Here is a 19707-nt window from a genome sequence, read left to right as displayed (position 1 = left end):
CAAGGATGCAGATAAAAGCTATGGAGTCTAAAAAATTTGTCCATTGCTACCTGTCTCAGTGCTAATACATTTTAAGCTTCAAGTTTTTACTGGTGACGGTCTCAGCTAACAATCAATTCAACTATTGAGGATAATGAAGAACGATAAATACCGTTATTTTCACTTATCAGAGGAGATAGCTGTGTTAGTCTGAATCTGCATAAACAATGAGAAGTCCTGTGGCACCTTATAAACTAATAGATTTATTGGAGCGTAAGCTTTTGTGGGCAAAGACCTACTTCGTCAGATGCATGCTATTTTCAGAAACAGATGTTATTTTCACTGATCAACTAAAAGACAAATATCACTGTACTAAACAATTTTTTTCCAGTCTGTGCACTGTTTTGAAAAATAATAAAAAAATGTCTCAAATGAACCATTTCAATTCAATTTCAAGCTTTTAAAAATGATTAATTTTGTATAAAAATTGAAGTACATTTTGAAAGTCATTTCAAACTGAAATGTTTTGCAAGTGGGATCTGAAGGAATGTTTCCCTGACAGCTTGCTGGAAGGGAAGAGAGAGACCCACCCCACCCCCACAAATATGATTCAGTTCTGTGGGGATCTGGAATCCTATTTTTGCTGCCGCCACCTGAAGGAATATTTCCAACACACCGGTGTACAACACACTGACCTCACTGCTCCCCCCCTGCCAATCTCACAGGAAGAAGGCTTCTGTGTGGACCCCCACTAACAGTCATAATGAAAATCTTGATTTCTGCATCGACTGCTTCTGCAAATGTGCTTGAGCTGACATTATCAGCAAACAACAACATATAACACACAACCTCAGTCATGCAGAACTCAATGCTATACACAGCCTCAAAAACAATCCTAACATCATAATCAAAGAGGCTGACAAAGAGGGTGCTGTAGTCATCATGAACAGAACATATTATGAACAGAAGGCGAACAGACAACTCACCAACACCAGATTCTACAAGCCTCTCTCCTGTGACCCCACTAAGGAAAACCAAAAAAAAAAAAAAAAACCCATGAAAAAGATGCATATGAAGCTCTTTGATGCTGCCCAGGAACAAATTTACACCAACACCCTCCTTAATCCCCAGAAACTTTCTATCTGCTACCCAAAATACACAAACCTGGTAATCCCAGATGGCCCATCATCTCAAGCATTGGCACGCTTACCACAGGTTTATCTGGCTATATCGATTCCCTCCTCAGACCCTATGTTACCAGCACTCCTAGCTACCTCCACGACACCACTAACTTCCTCAGGAAACTTCAAACCATCAGTAATCTACCTGAAAATACCATCCTGGCCACTATGGATGTAGAAGCCCTTTACACCAGCATTCCACATGAAGACGGATTACAGGCTATACGGAACACCATCCCCGATAATAGCACTGCACACCTGATTACACAGCTCTGCGACTTTGTCCTCACCTACAACTACTTCCAATTCAGAGACAATTTGTACCTCCAAGTCAGTGGCACAGCCATGGGCACCCGCATGGCACCATAATATGCCAACATCTTTATGGCTGACCTCAAACAATGTTTCCTCAGCTCTTACCCCCTAACACTGCTACTTTATTTATGCTACATTGATGACATCTTCATCATATGGACCCACGGAAAAGAGACTCTTGAAGAATTTCACAAGGATTTCAACAATTTCCACCTCACCGTCAACATCAGCCTGGAACAGTCCACACAAGAAATCCATTTCCTGGACACTACAGTACAATTAAATAATGGACAAATTTCCACCACCCTATACCAGAAACCCACCGACTGCTACACTTACCTTCATGCCTCCAGCTTCCATCCCAGACACATTTCTTGATCTATTGTATACTGCCAAGCCGTAAGAAACAACTGGATTTGCTCTAATCCCACAGACAAAGACATCTTTATAGAGCATTCCTAAAACTGAAATACCCACCTGGAGAAGTGAAAAAACAGATTGACAGAGCCAAAAAAGTACCCAGACATGAACCACTTCAAGACAGACCCAAAAGAGAAAACAACAGAATTCCACTTGTCATTATCCACGGTCCACAACTCAAACCCCTCCAACGCATTATACACAATCTGCAACCCATTTTGGAAAATGATCCCTCACTCTCAGAGGCCTTGGGGGAAAAGCCTATTCTCGCTTACAGACAACTCCCCAACGTGAAACAAATTCTTTCCAGTAGCCATGCTACACAACCACATCCTAAGCATCCAGGAATCCAGCCCTGCAATCAGCCACAGTGCCAACTGTGCCCATGTCTATACAAGTGAATTCATCACTGGAGCCAACAACATAAGCAACCAAATCAAAAGCTCATTTAACTGCACATCCAGTAATTTGATCTATGCCATCAGTTGCCAGCAATGACCCACTGCTATATATATTGGACAAATGGGACAATCCCTATGAGAAAGAATTAATGGACACAAATCAGATATACATAAAGGTGTAAAGGGAACATACAGAAACCTGTTGGAGAACACTTCAATCTACCTAATCTCATTTTAAAAGATCTCCAGGTGGTTGTCTTGTCATAAACCAATTCTACAAGCCAAATACACAGAGGGGCATTGGAATTACAATTCATCCACAAATTCAATTCTCACACTGATGGCCTCAATCAAGATAACGTATGGCTGGGATATTATTGACCTAACATTCAATGAAGGTGTCAACAGCTCTTTGTCTGTTTAGATTCTTGTGTTAGTACCCTTCCTATCTAATTGCTATCCTATGATCCTTATCTGCTTCTTTTAACTATCCAATCTTTAGGTGCTTATAGACAGCCAGCTCTGCCTACTTGTTTTTCCCTTTGATATTTTCATACCCTCTGCTCCTTGTTTCCCATCCCCTTCTTTTTTTTTCCTTCCCCCCTTTCCTTTCTTCCCAATTTATTTTGGGTCTGCACATCCTAAACTCAAAACTCTGGTCATCTGAAGAAGTGGGCTGTGCCCACGAAAGCTCATGATACCATCTACATGGTTTGTTAGTTTATAAAGTGCTACCAGGCCATTTGTTGTTTTTTAAATTTATCCTGTACAGACTAATTCGGCTACCCCCTGAAACTATGTAAATACAGTTTGCTCTCGCTTTGCTTAGATTTGCTAGGCCTTCAGCAGATGGAGTGGTATTTTGCTCATTGTAATCAGCTTTGACCCAACACCAGCTATGTTTGTATAAAATGCAGGGCTAGTAGAAATATGGCTACCAATGTTTGTAATTTTGTGGGAATACAGAAGAGCGGGGCTAAAGGAAAGTTAGATGGAAATTGTCATTAGAGCTGTACTAAACCATTTTTTTCCAGTCTCTGGGTTGTTTTGAAAAATAATTTAAAAAATGGATCAAATAAACTATTTCAATTCAATTTCAAGATTTTAAAAATGGCTAATTTTGTGTAAAAATTGAAGTAAATTTTGAAAGTCATTTCAAACTGAAATGTTTTGCAAGTGGGATCAAGAAAAAAAAAAGAAATCCAACAAACCTGGAAACCACAGAAAGTTTGTATAACATATGGAAGTTTAAACTTTATAAGTGATCATTTCCTATATTTTATACATGAGTTTCATGCAGTTTTGTCCCATCCCCAAATACCAAATACCACATGAATATTACAGATAGGACAGGAGAAAAGGTATAGCTTTACTAGCTCACTGTTATATTCATGGTTTTTTAAGCATTCCAGGAGCAAAATCAGCTTTAGCTGACAGTGAAAAATGACCACTCTCTAGAATGCCACTAATACAAAGTGGTTTTTACTCTGCCTCTTGCATTTGTTATCTGCTCAAACCTGTTCATTTGTCTGACTGCCTGGCTACGTCTAGACTGGCCCCAAATTCCGGAAAAGGGATGCAAAGCAGGTAAGTCAGCATAGGGAAATCCGCGGGGGATTTAAATATCCCCCGTGGATTTAAATAAACATGTCCGCCGCTTTTTTTCCGGCTTGGGGAAAAGCCGGAAAAAAGCGTCTAGACTGGCCCGATCCTCCGGAATAAAGCCCTTTTCCAGAGGATCTCTTATTCCTACCTTCAGGAATGCTGACTTACCTGCTTTGCATCCCTTTTCCGGAATTTGGGGCCAGTCTAGACGTAGCCCTTATGTATTTCCATGAATATATTATGAATCTTGACTACTGTGATGAAAATAATCCAAAATGTCATAATGTTTCTTAAGACCCTGATTCATTTAAGCACGTGCTTCACTTTAGACATACACGTCCATTTCCATTGACTTCAGTAAAACTTAAGCACGTGCTAAATACTAAGCACATGCTCACATGTCCTGCTGAATCAGGCCATTAAGAACTACTTTTGTGCCAAATGTATCAATGCAATATTTTTTCTGACATTGCTTTTGTACAGTATATCTCTCCCACATTATTTTAACTCTTTCTTCAGACATGTTCCCAGATATGTTTCTAGCACTCTACAAAAAGCAATCATATGTGTTTGAACAGTTGCTACTAGCAAATACTTTATCTTGTCAATAAGTTGCTTAGTGAAAATATTCATGATTAAATATTATATTTAATTATACATATTCAGCAATAACATATATATTTAACTGCATCTTCCCGTGATTTTCTTAGAAGTGCAGTTATTAAATAGGCATGATTGTGATTGTATTTAAACTTAATTATTTGTTCAAAAACACTAAATTGGGCAGTTGACTTAACTGTAAATGCATCAGACTTCAAAGTCTTTGGTTGCTTCTGTTGATGGCCACAGGGCTGGCTATAACCTTGGACTGGCTTAATCCCTTCTGTATATGCAGAATAGACTGGAGCGATGAAGTATTGGCTTTGGTCTGGGAAAACATATAGTATGAAAAATGGAAGGTGCACAGAAAGGGACAGCAAAAATATGAAAACTGGGGTTCTGACTGAATATTTGTCCATCAGAAAACACCAAATTGTCAGAAGTTCTGCTAATCCTGATGGAAAACAGGCAGAAACTCTGCCCAGCTCCTTGCTAAATTGCTTGCAGGCTGACAGTCCAGGCTCCCTCTCAAGCCCAGGAATCTTGCACAGCCCAAGCTTACAAGGTTCCCAGCTCTGGGGAAGCCCACCACACAGACTGCCCCAAACCAGGTTTACCTGACTTTGGGCTGGATCAGAATCAGGGCTCCCTTGATCCATGTTTCCCAAAGACACCAAATAGCAAAAGAGCTAAGAAATCAATCTGCCAAACCTCCCCACCACAATTCCAGTGTACTACACAAGAAACTTTTTTAAAAAATCCCAGATTTTTTTAATGCAAAATCTTATTGCATCTCAGCTCTAATAAAAATCTAATCCCACTGACAGAGACCAGACGCTTCAGGATCTCTACCAAGCATTTATAAACCTCAACTACACACCCAGAGAAATAAAAAAGCAAATTGAAAGAGCCAGACGAATACCTAGAAACCATCTACTTCAAGACAGACCCAAGAAAACCAACAATAGAACACCACTTGTCATCACCTACAACCCCCAACTTAAACCTGTCCAACACATTATCAATAAACTACAGCCTATACTGGAACAGGATACCATACTCAAAGAGGCTCTGGGAGACAGACCCATAGTCTCCTATAGACAACCACCTAACCTCAAGATGATTCTTACCAACCACCACAGGACATACCACACTAATACCAAGCCTGGCACCTTCCCTTGCAACAAACCCCGTTGCCAGCTTTGTCCACATATTCATTCTGCTGATACCATTATTGGACCTAACCAAGTGAGTTATAAGATCAAGAACACATATTCCTGCGCATCCAGAAATATAATCTATGCTATCATGTGCCGAAAGTGTCCGTCTGCTATGTACATTGGACAAACATCTCAGACACTTCGCCAAAGGATTAATGCCCGCAAAACAGATATCAGACAAGATTACAAAGAAAAAACAGTTTCTTGCCATTTTAACCAGAAAGGACACTCTCTCAATGACTTAATCACCTGCATTCTGCTACAAAGACCTTTTACATCTGCACTTGAAAGGGAATCCTCTGAACTGTCATTCATGTTAAAATTCGACACTCTCCAAAAAGGAATGAACAAACACTTGAACTATCTTACCCATTATCAAGATAGCTTCCCCAATTATCACCTCTAATACCATTAACTCACAAACATCCCACTCTCCCCACCTCTAATATCATCAATTCACAGACACTTACCTTCCTTCCTCCCCCCCCCCCCCCCCGCATCCCCCTCCTGTTCTGAAATGTGATTTGTCCTTTTCATATGTGTTCATTTTTTTTAATTGTATCCTTTGGTATATATGGTTGTGACTATTTTCTTCCACTATTTGATCTGAGGAAGTGGGTCTGGCCCACGAAAGCTCATCATCTAATAAACCATCTTGTTAGTCTTTAAAGTGCTACATTGTCCTGCATTTTGCTTCAGCTACCCCAGACTAACACGGCTACATTTCTATCAAAAACCTTTTAATACCTCAATAGTGTTATGCTTATAAATATCACATGGGATCTTTTTCAGGGGAAAAGGCAGCACACCATGTTTATTGGAAATACAGCTTTAAAAATCAGTATGTGCATTCATTCACATATGCATGCAGGTCCTAGAGACGGTATGATAGTTACCAGTCTATCATGGCTTGAGTCTATCTAATGGCCGGTTATACTGAGCTTGACTGAGGAGCTGGGCCCTGTTGGTTGTGATCTGATGTTCCAAAATCTTGCAGGACAAACCAAAAGAACCATAGCAGCATACCCTAGCATACCATAGCAGCATATATTTATAGTTGTCAGTTCCCATTTCAGTCTATGGATTTTGCAATGCCGTGCTGTGATCATTAATCCTTAAGTGGGGTTTTATCCCATCATCATTACTCGGGGTTTCCCAGCATTTATCCTTCATCCGCATTTTGAAGGTTGTCCATGGGGATTTTGTGCATGTGGTTTTGCCTTTGTTATCTTGCCTTTGGGGGAGTATGCCTATGCTTTAGGGTTGTCAATCTACCTTTCCTCCATCCTTGTTGTGTTCTGATAGTTTGACCAGTTCCTCTTGATCTTTTCCTTCTCTTTGGACATCTGGACTATCAAGTACTGGCATCTTCTGACTTCTCTCTATTACCATACCATGCACTTCTCTCTCACATACACAGAGGACAGAGGACAGTAATTATGAATAGGGACATACGTCTTTATAGAAATCATGCCGTTATTACTAAGTAGAGGATTAACCTAGGATAAAAGTGACCATATTAAAAGTCAGAGACTTTTCTGGCCTTTTCCTGCCTCACTATTGGTGTAGACACTGACAGCTAACCCCATGCATATTTTCCAACAGCACTGGGTGTTTCTTCCTGCTTATCAAGAAGAGTGGCTGACAAGGCAAAGCACATAAAACATAATTATACAGCCTCCAACTATCACCATTAGACTAAACTTAATGTCACAATTCTCCTACACATTTTAATTTAATGCATTCAATCTACAATTGAACAAACTCCGCTAAGACCAGGAAATGTATCTTCCTTCTCTTCATGATGGTATATTTTGATATGTTATTATAGCTCTCACAATTGTTAATAAACAATTTGCTGAAGTAAATACAGCTTTATTTTATGCATTGTTTTAAGGGAAAGTTCCCATATGAGCACCGATTGTACAGAAATGACTAGAAATACTCAGAGAAGAAATGTAGAAGAGCGACATGACAAAAATGTATAAAATAATTAATGGAATAGAAAAGGAGCTTGTGTCTCGTCCCATAACAGGACAAAAGGAAATGACAAAGTTAAAGGTAGAAAATTCAAAATCAATATTTTATCACTCAACATAATTAATCTGTGGAAATTACAGCCACAGGGGCTGTGTCTAGAATCAGCAGCTTTTCCGGAAAAACTTGCCAGCTGTCTACACTGGCCACTTGAATTTCCGGAAAAGCACTGACGATCTCATGTAAAATCATCAGTGCTTTTCCGGAAATACTATGCTGCTCCCATTCGGGCAAAAGTCTTTTTCCGAAAGACTTTTGCGCAAAAGGGCCAGTGTAGACAGCATAGTACTGTTTTCTGCAAAAAAGCCCCGATCGTGAAAATGGCGATTGGGGCTTTTTTGTGGAAAAGCGTGTCTAGATTGGCCACAGACGCTTTTCCGCAAAAAGTGCTTTTGCAAAAAACATCCTGCCAATCTAGACGCGCTTTTCCGAAAATGCTTTTAACGGAAAAGTTTTCCGTTAAAAGCATTTTCGGAAAATCATGCCAGTCTAGACATAGCCAGGATGTCACCGAAGCTGCAAATTTAGCAAGATTCAAACAGTGATTAGACATCTAATATTGAATTTAAAAGATTAATTTAAGGAAGGGATATAAAATCTCATGCGTCAGGATTCATGCAAATTTCCTATTTGGGGTGAGCATAAGACTCTTTAATGAGAGGCATAATTTCACATTTGCCTAGTGTTGGATTTCTTTTTTCACCTTCCAAAGGATCTGGCAGTGACTGCTGTCTGAGACATGACACTGGGCTACATGCATTGTACATTATAAACAACAAATATTAAATTTCCTTAAGCCAGCTCCTGCTGCCACTGAAGTCAATAGCAATTTTGCTACAGAATGAGAAACAGGTCTCTCTGGAATAGGAGCAGGAGCACACCCTCAATGTGTGTTAATTTATCAGTGACTATTAACTTAATTTACAGCAATATCACACGATGGCTACGTCTACACTGGCCCCTCTTCCGGAAGGGGCATGTAAATTTCACTAGTCGTCGTAGGGAAATCCGCGGGGGATTTAAATATCCCCCGCGGCATTTAAATAAAAATGTCCGCCGCTTTTTTCCGGCTTTTAAAAAAGCCGGAAAAGAGCGTCTAGACTGGCCCCGATCCTCCGGAAAAAGTGCCCTTTTCCGGAGGTTCTTCTTTGAAGTAAGAATAAGAGCCTCCGGAAAAGGGCACTTTTTCCGGAGGATCGGGGCCAGTCTAGACGCTCTTTTCCGGCTTTTTTAAAAGCCGGAAAAAAGCGGCGGACATTTTTATTTAAATGCCGCGGGGGATATTTAAATCCCCCGCGGATTTCCCTACGACGACTAGTGAAATTTACATGCCCCTTCCGGAAGAGGGGCCAGTGTAGACGTAGCTCCAGTGTTCAATGTTCTGTGTTGATTACTTATGTGTTTCCAGCAGGAGTTTACACTGTTCATCTCTAAAGCCATAAATGGTTTGGGACCAATATTCCAGAGAGACCTGTTTCTCATTCCATGTGACAATGCCACAGTTGTCATTAGGGCATTGAAGCTGGATTTCTCTTGGTCACTAAAGATATATCTACACTGGCCAAAAAAAAACAACCCAAAAAAACAATGGCAGCATATCTCCATATGGATCAACTGACTTGGACTCATGTTATATGTCTACAAATAATTGTGAAGGGTTCCTTCACAAGTTTTTGGTGGCCTCAAAATGCAGACACCAATTCTTGCTGGCATACAGTTTTTTGAAGCCCAAATCCTGCCACCTCTGGAAGGTGGTTGGGAACTCTGGCCTTCTGTAGAGTCCCACATTCCTCTGGCTCTGTGCCTACAAGGTCAATGTGTCTCCAGAGGTGCTGCCCAGAACCTCTGAGGGGGTTATGCTTGCAGGGTGCTGATCCTGTGTATCCAGGAGAAATTGCCAGGCACTTTATGGAGAAGCTGCTGCTTTGCCTCCCCTCTCTTTCTTGCCCCCCAATCTCCTCCGAGAAGGCTGCTGTGGCTGCAAAATATCCATTCGTGGCTGCATTTGTGGAAATTTTATACTGCTATATTTAGCCCTGTACAGCAAAACTGAGTCAGTTGATCTGGGTTCTGAGATTTGCTGCTGCAGGTTTTTTCAAGCATAGATATATTTGAAAAGGGAATTGCTAGCAGAGTATTCTCTGGAAGGGAAGTAACCGTCTTATTGCTGGTCTAAAATAACTCCCAGGTGTTGAAGTGAAAAGGTACAAGATTCATCATTTTCTCTGACTTTTAGAGTAATGGCTGGAGATTGATATAGTTGGAAAGATGGGGTATTTTAAGTTGTTTGATTATTGTGCCTATGTGGGAAGGATAGCTGCAGTTTTGTTTTGTTTGTAACATGTTAGGTAAGATTGTGTAGACCAGAGTTTCTGAAAGTGCTCTGCAAAATCACTTGCAGAAACACATTAACTGACCACCCCGGTTTGTTTATTTACTGGCAAACCTGGAAATCCTGGACGCCCCTTCATCTTGGGCATTGGCACTCTCACTGAAGGACTGTCTGTATATGTGGACTCTCTATTCAGACCCTACGCCACCAGCACTCTCAGATATCTCTGTGACACCACTGATTTCCTAAGAAATCTACAATGCATTGGTGATCTGCCAGAAAACACCATCCTAGCCACCATGGATGTAGAAGCTCTCTACACAAACATCCCACACATAGATGGGATACAAGCTGTCATGAACAGTATCCCAGATGATGCCACAGCACAACTGGTGGCTGAGCTCTGTGACTTTATCCTCACACACAACTATTTCAAATTTGGTGACAATATATACCTCCAGACCAGTGGCACTGCTATGGGCACCCGGATGGCCCCACAATATGTCAACATTTTTATGGTTGATCTGGAACAACGCTTCCTCAGCTCTCGTCCACTAAAGCCCCTTCTCTACCTACGCTACATTGATGACATCTTCATCATCTGGACCCATGGGAAGGAGACTCTGGAAGAATTCCACACGATTTCAACAGCTTCTAGCCTACCATCAACCTCAGCCTGAGAGATTTACTTCCTGGACACCAGGGTGCAAATAAGTGATGGTCACATAATGAGAAACCGAAAACATACCGACCGCTATGCCTCCCTTCATGTCTTCAGCTTCCATCCCGGGCATACCACACGATCCATTGTCTATAGCCACGCACTTAAAGTACAACCGCATTTGCTCCAACCCCTCAGACAGAGACCAACACCTACAAGATCTTCACCAAGCATTCTTTAAACTATGATACCCGCATGAGGAAGTGAGGAAACAGATTAACAGAGCCAGACATGTACCCAGAAGACTCCTACTACAAGACATGCCCAAGAAAGAAACCAACAGAACACTACTGGCCATCACCTACAGTCTTCAGCTAAAATCTCTCCAACGCATCATCAGGGATCTACAATCCATCCTGGACAATCATTCCTCATTTTCACAGGCCTTGGGAGGCAGGCCAGTCCTCGCCCACAGACAACCCACCAATCTGAAGCAAATTCTCACGAACAACTATACCCCGCACCACAGTAACTCTCACTCAGGAACCAGTCCATGCAACAAACCTCAGTGCCAACTCTGCCCACATATCTATACCAGCGACACCATCACAGGACCGAACCAGATCAGCCACACCATCACTGGTTCATTCTCCTGCATATCTACCAATGTAATATACGCCATCATGTGCCAGCAATGCCCCTCTGTTATATACGCCAAACTGGACAGTCCCTACGTAAAAGAATAAACAGACACAAATCAGATATTAGGAATGGCAATATACAAAAACCTGTAGGAGAACACAGTAGCAGATTTAAAGGTAGCCTTCCTTCAGCAAAAAAACTTCAAGACCAGACTTCAAAGAGAAACTGCTGAGCTACAGTTCATCTGCAAATTTGACACCATCATTTTAGGATTAAACAAAGCCTGTGAATGGCTTGCCAAGTACAAAAGCAGTTTCTCCTCTCTTGGTGTTCACACCTCCAGATCAGCTGCTAGAAGTGGGCCTCACCCTCCTTGACTGAATTAACCTCGTTATCTCTAGCCTTATTCTGGCCTGCATACTTATACCTGCCTCTGGAAATTTCCACTACATGCATCAGACGAAGTGGGTCTTTGCCCACGAAAGCCTATGCACCAATACATCGGTAAGTCTATAAGGTGCTACAGGACAACTTAAGGGTATGTGACATTGCATGAATTGGGGTTAAGCTGCCAGCACATATTATTGAAGCCAGGATCTTAGCAGGATTTAGAAAAAGACTAGACATATATTTGGATCAGATTAAAAACAAATATAAGAGATTTATGCCCCAAGGAACTGCAGTTTATGACAGCCACTGACTGACAGGAATGAACTCATGTTCGTGGCAGGTCATTCTGTAGCTGACCCCAGCAAAGCTTCTTTCACTGTCCTCTGAAGCATCTGCTACTGGATGCTATCAGAGATGAGATGCTGGGAGGTGAAGATTAGGATACACCTTGTCATTGGCATCTTCTACTGGCAAACTTAGATAGTTCCCTGCCTACTATGATGGCTTGGTGGATCATAATCTAATGCACCTATTTTTCTTCATTCACTGTATAGAACCCTAGACATGCAACTCAGGGCTAGTCTACACTCATGCTGTAAGTTAACCTAAGTTACACTAGTTCAGTTACGCAACTGAAGTCAACGTAACTTAGTCGATTTACAGCTGTGTCATCACTGTGCTATATTGATGGGAAATGCTCTCCTATCAACATAGCTTCTGCCTCTTGGGAGGTGAAATACAGACATCTATGGGAGAGCATTCTCTCATGGTCTTAGCATATCTTCACCAGGCCAGCTAAATTGACATTGCTGCATCAATTGCAGAAGTACCGATTCAGCTGGTTGTGTAGATATGGTATCAGGCTTTGTGCAGTGTTGTTCTTGTGACTTCCTAGGCACTTAATCCCTTTATGAATTTCATCCTTGGGCTATGATATACAGCTTTGTTTAGGAAGATTTGATAAGCTAGATGGACTTTGCCTTCTAGAATTACTTTTCATGGGGAAACATTTTCTTGGCTGCATACTAAACACAATATTAAGGACCTTAGGAGAAATGACTAAAAAGATTCGTAATGATTTGGTATGTTCTGTTCCTTTTGCAGGAAACCATGAATTACAAGATTGAGGAAAATCTTCTAACTCAAAAATTTTGAAACATGTTACATATGTGAAGGCACTGTCCTCAAGTGTTCTAACTGTGTTCAGTGCATTAACAAATAAACCCTACCCTCCAGCTTTGTGAATGAACACTGGATGCCCTTGGTAATGTAAACATGTCATCTGGAGCATGAATAAACTGGTGGTTTATTGACATGAGTCTTTGTAGACCCTGGGAGGGATTACTGATGGGCTTGGAGGGATAGTGATGGAATGTATCTGGCGGAGTTCAGAATAAACAATGCTGTGAGTATGTATGAGAGAGAGAGAGAGAGAGAGAGTGTTCAGGGGAAAATTAATTTATGGATGAACTGTGGAATAGGGTGCCTAATCCTTTCTACAAACTTTAAGTAATTCATCATTTTTTGTCTCCCGAGGCTTTATGCTGAGGCCACATAGATATGGTTTGTGTGGGTCTCATAATTAGCTGAAGGAATTCATCCTGCTCTCTTCAGAAGTCAAGATAAGTTAGACCATTGGTTTAAGTGGCTGTAGGATCAGGTCCCTACCTATAAAGTTATTTGAAAAGACCCGGTGTTTCCTAATAAATAATTTAGCTCACTTAAGATCTATTAAGATGGGGGTAATAACAGAACGTGCAATGGTACTTGCCTAGTGTACTTAAATAGAACAAAACCCAAATGCTAAAATGATAGTTACTTTCAAACACAGTATTTAGGGGATCCCTGCCATTAGTGCTACTTGTGACTGGACATTAAAGATAGTGTCCACACTACCAAGCCTGTTATTTCAAAATAATAGGCTTGTAATTTGAAATAATAACTCCTGCTTGGGAAGAGGAATAAGTTTATTTCAAAATAGTTATTTTGGGAGTTATTATTTTGAAATAACCTGGTAATGTAGACATAGCCCAAGAGAACTGCTCCACTCCACTGGGTTTGTCCCCATTGTATTGGTCTTAACAGGCTATTTTTACATTTTGTTTCCTAGGGTTCCTTCCTTTGTCCCGTGGGGACATGGTTCAGTTTTAAGAAGCTTCTGAAACAATCCCAGCTTAAAGCTATTCTTTTGCATGATTTTTTCCTAACAGACATTTCAATTCTTTTTTAATACCTTTGAATTTGAAACGCCATTCTCCACGCTCTGTATCCCAGGGAGTTTCTTTTCTCTCTAGTTTAGCTCAAGTATTGAAAACTATCTCTGGCTCACAGACTATGAGAGGGTGTCCACTGGTCTCTTTCTTGAGAGACTACTCTTCACGGGCTGGGGTTGTTTCCGAACACTTATACTAATTTACTAACTCCAAGCCAATGATGTATGATTGGTTTTGAAAATGTGCAAATTACCTTAGCCATCTTCCCCCTACTCAAGAACTTTTCCTTCGGAATCAGTACACTTCACACATTGTGATCACAATCAGGAATGTCAGAACATTCTGTCCACACCCTCCTCCCAGAATCCTAGTAATTGATATGAAGAGGATTTGGCATCCCCTCAACAGTTACATTTCTACCACGGCCTTAACTTTCTTCCTTCCTGGTGACAGTATGTCTCATTAATGCCAAGATGAGTTTAGGATTCAAAACAGGAAGGGAAGACTGCATAGTAAAAGACAGTTAACTTCAAATGATTGTCAGTGTAATTTCCTATGTGATGTTTTTCTTTTTTCCTTCAGCCTCCCCTCCGATTGTGACTTTACCTTGAGAGCACATTTATGAAAGGAAGCTTATGAAAAAAAACAGAAAGCTGACCATTCACTGTAGTTAATTTAATTCATTTATGCCTCAATTCTAGGAATTGCTGAGTGGCCTCTACTTGAAATGGAACTCATGGGAGTTGATGACCCTTGGCATCCTACAGGATCTGGTTGCATGGGGCTAAATCAGAAAATGTTAAGATATTTTTCCAGCACGGCTAGTTGGCTTTTGTATTTTGATTTACTTCTGTGTTTGAGCCCTGGTGTTGAACTTCAGAGTAACTTTTTTTTAAAAATCTTTGGCGTTCCCCCACTTCATGGATTTTGGTTAAGCCCATATGAGGCTTAAAAGCATGACCATCTTTTGACGTTTGGCCTTCTCCAAAGGCCACCCTTGAACTTGGAAGTAAACTTGGAGTGATTCATTCTTGAGCACCCCAGCACAACTTTAATAACTTTATTACTTTAGCTGCAGTATCACTTGTTTAATTTTTCAGAAACGGCCTATAACTATACTTCTATCCCAGGAGAATCTTCCTGTTGGAAAGATTTGAATGACTTCATGTCCCCCTCCCCCGACCCGTAAAGCTTGTAGAACAGTGGTCACCATCCAGTAGATTGGGATCTACTGGTAGATCTTTGAGCCTCTGAAAGGTGATCTTGACTGGTTTGGCTAAGAGGCTATCAAGGGCTGGCAGGTCAGCTGCTCCTCTCCCCACTGCTGTGCATTTTCTGCCCTTTGCCTTGGAGCTGTCCCCTCAGGGGCCTCCTGCTTGCTGTGCAGGACAGAGAGGGAGATGAGGGGTGCTGATGTCAAAGTGCCCCCTTTCCCACCCAGTATCCTATCTCCACAGAGCAGAGAAGTGACACAGCAGGACTTGGGACGGAGTTTTCTGGATGCTTTTGAGAGGGATGCAGGGCCAGGACAAGGGTGAACCTCCCTTAGCTCCACTGCACCACCACCCACCTGAGTTGAACAGGGCCTAGCTGGAGCCCACATCCCGAACCCCCTCCTGCCCCCCAAGTCCCTGTCTTAGCCCTGAGCACCTCTATCCAAATGTCCTCCCAGAGCCTGCACCTAGAACTCCCTCTGGCACCCCAACTGCCTGTCCCAGGCTTAGCTCAGAGCCCCTCTCACACACCAAATCCCTGAATCCAAGACCAGAGCTTGTACCCCAACCATCTGCCCAGCCTGGTGAAAGTGAAGGAGGATGGGGGAAGGACGAAGGATGGAGTGAGCAGAGATGGGGCCTCAGAGAAGGGGTAAAAGGAGGCAGGACAAGGGTGTTTGCTTTTGAGGTAGATCTTGGATTGCACTTAAATTCAAAAAGTGACCTTGTGCTTAAAAAGGTTGAAGACCACTGTTGTAGAACATGCCAGGTGTCTGGCAACAGGCACGTGCCCAATCTAACGTGTTCTGGAATATGCTTCTTAAACTTCACAGTAACACCAACACCAATACCTCCTGCATCTCAAAAATCTTACAAATTGGCAAAAGCCATTTACAGTGAGAAATCTGTATATATTGAAAGAGTTGTGGAAGGGAAATGCATTGTCTTTAGCTTCTGTACCAGCCCAAAGACCAAACGTTGCCCTGACTTATGGCTTGTGCAACCCCACAGAATTCTGAGACTGGCTTTCAGCTAGTGTCAGTTTCAGTAGCTGCATTGACTTCAATAGAGCTATGCTGATTTACAGCAGTTGAGGAACTGGGCCTAAGTTAATGGTCTCATGCTCCCTATGATGCCATGATAAAGAGTTAGCAGGTGCTTCAAGACTGTATTAGCCCACCTTGTTACACCTGGATGATATATCAGGCATAATTTCTTACCACACCAAGTTGGGGATGAATTAGGCTTATAGAAGGAAGGAGCTCAGCAAGAAAAGACAAGACCCAGGGGAGAAGAGGTCTAGAGTTCCCACTGTCTGGAGTAATGGGAGTGAAGTTAGCTCTGTGGTGGTCCCTGACTGAAGAGCAGGGCTCTAGGGGAGTGGCACTGTAGGATGGTGCTCTGGAAGAAGAACAACGAACTAAGGAGAACTTGGACAGATTAAAAACAGAAGGCCAGGGTTGGCAGCAGAGCTTTAAGGTATATTTGGTTTCATGTCTGGCCAGATTAATAACTTATGTGCCCCTACACGCAGCATTTTCAGTGCCCTGCCCTACAAGTGACCTTCATATTGCACACAGTTTTAGAGAGGTGAAATGCCCTTAGAACGCTGGTGCCTTTAAGCATGTGCCTTCTATGCTTAATCTTGGAAATCTGGCCCTGGTTTCATGTAGGCAAATGCTCCACCTGCCAGAGGAATCAGAAGAGAGGGAATTAGCTCATTTGGGTGATACAGCTGGAAGTGAGCAGACATGTAGAGCAGAGCAAAGCCAAAGGAGATGAGAGGAACTGGCCCAGGGAGGACAGCCTTAAGCAGCCTTGACTACCAGACTACTTGTATACCAAGGGGCCCTGAGCTGGAGCTTAGTGGAGTGGGAGAGTTCAGGCTGCAACCCCTTTGGCAGTCTGGGGTTGTGATTGTGACCACTCAGCCACACTCCCCAACTAGGTCCTGGGTGAGGAATGTTACAGGAAGACAATGGAAAGTATGATTTGCCTTCAATTTTAATCGGAAAATAGAAATTTTGGGGGCACAGATAATCAAATTTTCAGATCTCAGCTTTTTGATGGTGGCTTAATTTTTCCAGAATGAATTTTTTTATAGGGACTGGGGGGAGGGGCAGAGAGAAGGCAGTCCAGCCAGGACTCTTAACAAGACAATTTCTTGCTGCATTTAGAGACCTAAGGCATCCATAGTAGGGGGAACTCCCTGCACTGTTCATGGCTGTGCCTGTGGTGAATCTCAGTGCTGTGTGTGTTGTATTGTTGGATAGAGAGGTGGGTTGTACTATGAAATAACTGTTACATGTAACCGGTGTTGCAGTTACTCCTTTTTTCTGTGGGGTGGAGGTGGGGGAGTAGAAAGGAAAGTTCCTGTTTCTTTCATGAGCTTGACATGCCTCTCACAACATGTCTGGTCAGATTCATCCTGAACTAACAAGGGATTTCCAAATAATTCTTTAGGTAAGAATATTGGGACAAAGGGCAGAGGCAGGGAGGTGTGTGAGGGATGGCGAATGAAAGAACAAATACACAGATGCTGTACAAGAACTGTTTCAATTCACCTATCACCAGACCTTAAATTTTTTACATAGAGTTGCTTATAGATGCCAAACCTAACTTACATTGGCTTGTCAAAGGCCACTGACAATCCCATAGAGAATTTATGATAAAGTAATAAAATGATTATTAATCTTCTAAAGACAAAGGAAAGAAGCATGGGAAATATCCATCAATGTATACATACAAAAGGGTAAACCATGGAGAAAAATCAAAGGAGCTATATGCACATGATTTTGTTCCCTTTTTCCCTTCTGAAGTCTTGGATCCCCAATGAATTCTTTTTCTGATGAACCAAACAATGTATCCTTTTGTCTGTGTTGGCTTTTCCTTTGATTCCTTTATGCTGAGAACCCTTTTGTTTTTTCTCTATTTACTTTGCAAGATTTTTTTTTTTAGCACTTCCATTTATCTACAAACTGAAGAATTTTCTTAATTATCTTTGAAATATTTGTAATATATGGTTTGGTTTTAAACACGTCTTACAAGCAGCAAGTATGAACACTTGCTTATTCATAGTGCAAAAGCCTCATGTTTCTGCTCATGCTATTCCTCCATTACCTTAATATTTTTAAGGATGATTTTCAATGTGCTCACTGGTACTTTGGTGCTCATTGTATTCCTAGCTCTTTGTTGGTTTTTTTAAAAGCCCAGGAAGGATCACTACATTATCTAATCTGGCTACCTGTATAACACAGGCCATAGAATTTCATCCACCTACACCTGTATTGACACCAGTAACTGGTTGAGCTCTTCATGCACTGAACCCATTTCAGATTTCCACAGAAGGGAACTGTGTGACCTGTTTCTTGGACAGAAATTGGCTAATATTTGTGACAGCGCTTCCCTCAGATGCACGCTTTTCAACATCTTTCCCCCAAACAGACGGTAAAATCTGTGAAGTATATTTTTCCATAATGAAAGGAGAGTTAAAATGGCTGTTGAGTATCATTTTCCATGGGAGCATCCAACGTTGCAATATGAGCAGCAACTCACCCATGTGGTTCCATTAAGAGAAGATGTTCCATATGTGGAGGAAGCAAACTTGAGCAAATGTTGGGAGGCACGGTGTGCAAATACTTGCATTACTCTGTGAATCAACATGTAGGAAACTGCCTATAACTATGAACATCAACTCAGTCCAGTATATGAAAGACCTATTTTGCTAAGAACAGAAAGTAGTACAAGGTTCCAACAAGAAAGCAATGAGAAACTGCTGAGCTGGAATTCATATGCAAATTTATCAGAGGGGTAGCCGTGTTAGTCTGAATCTGCAAAAGCGACGAGGAGTCCTGTGGCACCTTATAGACTAACTGAAGTGTAGGAGCATAAGCTTTCGTGGGCAAAGACCCACTTCGTCAGATGCATGTGACGAAGTGGGTCTTTGCCCACGAAAGCTTATGCTCCTACACTTCAGTTAGTCTATAAGGTGCCACAGGACTCCTCGTCGCATATGCAAATTTGACACCCTAAAACAAAGTTTAAATAGACACATGGAGCGGTTCTCCCATTACGATATGTAATTTCCCATTCAGATCTTCTCACCAATGTTGTAGATGAGTCATGTCCACTCTGATTTAATTAGCACTGATGTCATACTCCCATCTCTGTATCCCTTCCTTTGTTTTTTTCCTCTTCAGCATCTGTGAAAGTGAGTTGTAGCTCATGGAAAGTTTTTGTCCTAATAAATTTGTTAGTCTTTAAAGTGCTACTGGACTCATTTTTGCTGAAACAGACTAACACGGCTACCCCTCTGAAAGAGATTCCAGTGGCTTTATTGAAAATGAGTTGTACCTGGAAATGACTCTAAATGACTGAATGGTTGCATTTTTAGATTAACATTACTAGCTATGCTTGTAAATCAGTATCCTGTTTATATTAAGAAATAGACATATGGGCTAGATCCTCATTTGATGGACTTGGCTCCATCGGAATCAA

The 19707-nt window shown here is 41.6% G+C and overlaps 1 long non-coding RNA gene across 2 annotated transcripts in view; it reads right to left on the bottom strand.

The window, feature by feature from the left end:
• LOC112545972 (uncharacterized) overlaps positions 1 to 14265 on the bottom strand; it is a 79184-nt gene extending 64919 nt beyond the window's left edge. The window contains exons 1-3 of one of the 2 annotated variants that reach the window (XR_012901064.1): positions 14017 to 14265; positions 6997 to 7128; positions 4699 to 4829 (exon numbers count right to left, since the gene is read on the bottom strand). This is a non-coding gene — a long non-coding RNA (uncharacterized LOC112545972). The remainder of the gene's footprint in view (positions 1 to 4698; positions 4830 to 6996; positions 7129 to 14016) is intronic. The other variant, XR_003089559.2, reaches the window with a different exon arrangement.
• Positions 14266 to 19707: the final 5442 nt, after the last annotated feature.

Source organism: Pelodiscus sinensis, chromosome 2 (genome assembly GCF_049634645.1).
Source record: "Pelodiscus sinensis isolate JC-2024 chromosome 2, ASM4963464v1, whole genome shotgun sequence".
In the NCBI taxonomy this organism is placed as follows: domain Eukaryota; kingdom Metazoa; phylum Chordata; order Testudines; family Trionychidae; genus Pelodiscus; species Pelodiscus sinensis.
This window is presented reverse-complemented; position numbering and strand designations above follow the sequence as displayed.